This window comes from Schistosoma haematobium, chromosome 3 (genome assembly GCF_000699445.3).
Source record: "Schistosoma haematobium chromosome 3, whole genome shotgun sequence".
Lineage (NCBI taxonomy): Eukaryota > Metazoa > Platyhelminthes > Trematoda > Strigeidida > Schistosomatidae > Schistosoma > Schistosoma haematobium.
Window position 1 is genome coordinate 7,386,765 of NC_067198.1, and position 6,000 is coordinate 7,392,764.

The window sequence follows — 6,000 nt, forward strand, 5'->3', positions numbered from 1 at the left end:
TGGCGTAAGTTTGTATAGGTCCTTGCAATCGCTAGAACATTCTCCTTATTGTGTAGATTGTGGGATGATATCATAGAGTATGAAGGAGTGGATGCCAAAGAGTAGGGAATACCGTCTATAAGCCGGTTGATAAAAACAAGGTTTAATTTGATACGCCTGATCCAGAGAGATCCTAATTTAAGTTGTTGACATCTGGACAACTGGACAAACAGCACTACAAAGGTTCAATACAGCCTTCCTTCGAGATACTGACAAACTCAATAAATTCAAGATAGCTCTCAACAACAGGTTTCAAGTCTTGCAGGATCTACTGAAGGAAGAAGAAACTACTATGGAGGACAACCGGAAAAGTATCAAAGAAGCATTAGCTTCAACGTGTCGATAGGTTCTGGGCCTCAAGAAGCATCATCGTAAGGAATGGATCTCTATAGAAACACTGGACAGGATCAAAGAAATGAAGAACAAGAAGACAGCAATTAACAACAGCCGAACACAAGCAGAGAAAGTCCAAGCACAAGCTGAGTACATAGAAGCAAACAAGCAAGTGAAGAAGAGCATCAAAGCCGACAAGCAGAAATACGTGGAAGAACTAGCAACGACGGCGGAAAAAGCTGCAAGAGAAGGAAATATGAAACAGCGTTACGATACAACGAGGAAACTAGCAGGGAAATATAGCAAACCAGAGAGACCGGTAAAGGACAAAGAAGGCAAGCCAATAACTGAAATTCAAGAACAGCGGAACAAATGGGTAGAGCACTTCCAGGAAATCCTGAATAGGCCGGCTCCAATAAATCCACCGGACATCGAAGCAGCTCACACAGATCTTCCTATAGATGTCAATCCACCAACGACGGAAGAAATCAGAATGGCCATCAGACAAATCAAGAGCGGCAAAGCAGCAGGACCCGACAACATAACAATGGTGCACTTGGGCTCCAGTATCCTGTGGGAACAAATGGCGTATGAACCAATTGTTAGTCACCGGCTATTATGGGACTGCATCTCCTCCAGTGCTCCACTGCCTTGTGGATCAGACCTTTAGATCAAAGGCTCGGGGCGGGGCCCGTAAAAACCAGATCACACACAAAAAGTGATGAATTGTCGATAATTATGAAAAATATTCTTCTTGCTCCGAATAACAATCAAATGACTCACATTGTAATTATTATTATCATCATTATTATTATTTACTATGTCATTTATTCACTCTCTTTTATTCCCACTCTGTCTATCCTTACTTTTCGACTTATACAGAAGCTCGCCTATGGTGGAAACTCGGTTCTATCTAAACGTTCTCGAGTCACTGCCTCGTTGAAAATTGAATCACCAAATACGAATACTAAAACAGCTTTTCTGAAACCACGTGCACCATTCAAACTGGCTGCCTTCAACGTTCGCACACTTATGTAGGTCGGACAACAAATAGGGCTGACTATGTCTTTAGAAAGTCTTAACATTGATGATTGCTGTCTATCCGAGACCCGTATTCAAGACTCTGGTGAAGTACTACAAATTCGCTCTTCATCTGTCGCTTCGAAAAGCTTGTTTTACGTGCGTTTATCCGGAGACCCTGTGGCATCTTCGTCTGGTCTTGCTGGCGTTGGTGTCGCACTAAACGCTAGTGCTGAGGTAGCACTAATAGATTGGACCCCCATTAGCAGTCGGTTATGTGCTGTTAGAATAGAAAGTTCCATCAAAGTGAGAAGAAATCGGCGGGAGAAACGATGTCTTCTCGTCATCTCCACGTATGCCTCGACAAATTGCAGCCCGGATGCAATCAACGATGAATTCCACCACCAATTATCTGTTCTTCTGCAGAAAGTGCGTTCGACAGATATTGTAGTACCAGCCGGAGACTTGAATGCTCAGATCGGGCGTCTAGGCACAGAAGAGAGTCGTTTAGGTGGCCGATGGGGACTTCTTGGTCGCAGGACAGATAACGGGGACTGTCTACTGCAACTGTGCACAGTCCCGCCTATAAGCACTGGGTTTCTTCAGGCTCCTTACAACTCATCGAAGCCCATCGGTCTACACCAGGTGACCGTGAGTCTGATCACAAACGGTGATCGTCTACTGCAATTGTGCATAGACCACAACATATTTCTGGCTAGCACTGACTTCCGGCACAGTCACCGCCGATGTGCCACATGGCATCCTTCCTCTGCATCTCTAGCCTGGACTCAGATTGATCACATCGCGATCAGCTACCGCTGACGTGGTTGTATACAAGACTGCCACTCCTTTTGGAGTACCTATCTAGACTCTGACCATGCCTTGGTCTGCGCCAATCTTACCTTACTTCTCAGTGGCCAACGAAGTGACCACCATCAACGGATTGATGTCAGCAAGTTGGTTGCAACTCCTGTTGCTAGTAAGTATCGAACCGAGCTAGCTTCTAGGCTGGCTACCACTCCACGGAAAAGTATAGATGAGCATTGGTTGTGACTTCATGACGCCATGAAAATGGCGAGTAAAGTCGCATGCGGTTTCGCAAAAGGTCTCGCTTATAAGCACGGAGTTTCTTCAGGCTCCTTACAGCTCATTCAAGCCCGTCAGTCTACTCCGGGTGGCCGTGAGTTTGACCACAAATGGCGGTGTGGATCTGTTGCCTGGAGAAAGAATTAATGACCTTCAGTACGCGAATGATATTGCCTTATTGTGCGATAATGCCCAAGTCATGCAATCCTCACTTAATCAGTTGGCAATCAGTGTCCGTAGGTATGGTATGTGCTTTGCACCTCCGAAGTGCAAAGTACTTCTACAAGACTGGCAGGATTCTAATCCTGCACTCACCCTGGATGGTGAGCAGATAGAAGCAGTCGAGAAGTTCGTGTATATAGGTAGTTTCATAAGTGCTGGTGGTGGCGTGAGTGATGAGATCAATGCACGTATAGTGAAAGCCAGAGCGGCTTATGCCAATCCGGGCCATCTTTGGCTTCTTCGTGATGTAAGTCTGACTAAAAAAGTTCGGATCTACAACGCGTCGGCTTCATGACAATTACAATCGTTGCTGCTCATTTATAAACATTCACTGGTTCATTTATTCCACTTTTCTGAAAAAGTCTAATTCCTGTTCAACGATAGACAGAGAAGCATAGCGTTCTGGTCCATTTCATCGATAAACGAGTGTTGCTTGTTTATATAAATAATTTTTTTTATTTATTTTATTTCGAATGCATTACGCATTAACACTTTCAGACACTAGAGTTTGCGTTATTATGTGAATGCAGAGAACAGTTTTTGGACGTTGCTTTATCCTGTAAATCGGTTATATGTTGCAGGCAAGTGATCATAATCATAAATCGTAATTATAATAATAGTTTTTAAAATGAAAACCACCATTCAACCCATAACAGCTTGGGAATGTGAAAACAGTTCAAATAAATAGCCATGGGAAAGTAGTGCCCAAAATAACTAGAAATATAATCTCCAGATCAACTATTCCCGGACATAACGTTCCCAAGTCACTCAGTAGTATCACTGAAAACTTATACAACTCATAAATTAGTGCTGTCTTATAGCAATGAGTAGATTACTAACTGCAAAGCTTAGCATTTTCGTAGATACTAAATAGACATTGTCAAGCAACAGTCAGAAACCTGCTATCACGAAAAGACTTATGCTTTTGAGATGGTGGATGCTTTCTAATAAACAGATGAAGTCGAAAAGTCTTGGTAGAACAGCTTATTTTCAAGAACACCTAAAAGGTCATTGTTTGCAGAGCCAGTTTATTCCTTTTCGTCGCCTATCTAACTCATGTACTTGATTTCGAATTCTTAACACGATACGTTCGTTAGTGCTAACCTAGTTCTGTTTAGCTTAAATTGCACTGTTTCGGGAATGCCTAGTTAATACAACAATTCGAATACTTCTAATCGTCACAAAACCCATCCATTAACACACCTGTAGTTTATTCCTCTCGACTCCTTTAGCTGCATATTCCGTAAGAATTTTTTACTCTAGCTAAAACGGCATTACTTAGTTTTGTTTTACACACGTTTCGCTGAGTTTCGCATGAGTTTTCATGAACTGCATCTACGATGTTTGCTTTTGACAGCAACCATATTGATTCGTTCCGCATTTAGCTTATGTAGCTTGAGCTGAATGCAATTGTGCATTTTTGATTGTGAATGACAACACACTTCCAGAACTGGGACATCCAGGGTTATAGTGAGTAGCTAAATATATCAGACCACCAATAAAGACATAGAAGCACTGTACAGTTGTTTCGTTCTAGTATGGGACTCCACATCAGTGGTCGCCCACGATCCCGCATGCGGGACAAAGACACATGAACTTCGGTCCTGCGCAAACGCCTAACTTCTAGACCACTGAACAGGGGTCCAACTTCAACCAATTCACGATATTTCGCGTCCATCAAACGTGTAGTCGTAGAAATAGTAGAAACTTCTAGATGTATTTTAAATTTAACAACGAAAAATGTAGTCGTTCATTGAGTTAAGATTTATCCACCTTAGTTTATCATCTCATTATGTAAACGTAATTAACATTATATATATATATATATATATATATATATATATATATATTTATGGTTGATCTATCAATCCTTGGACTAGACAACGAAACACACACAAATCTACCTTTTAGACCTTACATTTCTGTTATGTTGCTGTTGATAAAGTGTATTTAAAACACCATTGTATCTCTAAAACCATTTCATATTATTTTATTTTTAAAACGTATTTTATTGTAGAGTTAGTCCATGGCAAAAAGCACAGCTGGTAAAATTAGTTCGTCAATCAATTAAAGATGCAGTCACTCTGGCTATAGGCGATGGAGCGAATGATGTTGGAATGATACAAGTACATTTTGTGATAGTAGTACATTGGCCCTTAGTTTATATTATACCTTATGACTCACTGACCCATATAACGGACTTATTCATTAATCAGTATCTTACTTATAAATTGGTCTGTTATCTACTCCTTGGCATAGTGAATAGTTTAGTTATTTAACAATTATGCCATGTAAATATGCGCATAGTATTGGTCCATAAATGGATCCCAAAAGTTACCATTCATTATGCTTATCGGGGCATAACAAATGGTTACTTACATACTTACACATGTTACTTAAACGTTTTTGCTGATAGTTGTAGTGGTTGTCTAGATTTAAGCTCCGTACTGTAGAACTGACTTGATATTCGTATTGAGGATGCTGACTTTGATGTTTGTTGAGTTGTTTTGATTTCCATATGTTCTTCAACCGTATGAAGACTGTCCTTGCTTTGCCGATCCTTGCCTTCACATCAGCATCAGATCTTCCTTGTTTATTGATGATGCTGCTCAGATACGTGAAAACTTTCACCTCTTCCAGAGCTTCTCCATCAAATATGATTAGGTTAGTGCTCTCTGTGTTATATTTCAGAGTCTTGGTGTGTATGGGATTAGAAGAGCTTGGTGATCTGAGAAGTCTAAATAGTCTAGTTGCACCCAATCTGTCCATTGTATTCCGTTTTTCCCCGTAGATGTGAAGGTCTTTACAATCCAATAGACCAACAGAATAAAGAGGAAGGGGGAGAGCAGGCAGCCTTGTCTGATACCGGTTGTCCCTTTGAATGCATCTGTCAGCTATCCTCCATGAACCACCTTTTTGTGTAGCCCGTCGTATGAATTCCTGATGACGTTGACTATCATCTCAGGTAATCACGATGTCGAAGAGGTTTACATGATGTCCTCCTATCAACACTGTCAAGTGATTTCTCATAGTCAAGGAGCTTGATGTATAGTGACAAATTCCATTCAATCGATTGCTCAACAACGATCCGTGGCATCGAGATTTCGTCTGTGTACAACCGATCCCCACGGTATACGTCCTATCGATCTAGAAGTTGGTCGTGCTAATGAATCTTGCACTCGGTTTAACAATATTCTGTTGAAAACTTTTCCTTGTATCGGTAGTGCTGTGATGTCTCTGTATTTTCCACACATGCTGAGATCTTTCTTCGGTATCTTTGTAACGTGTCCTTCTTCCCAG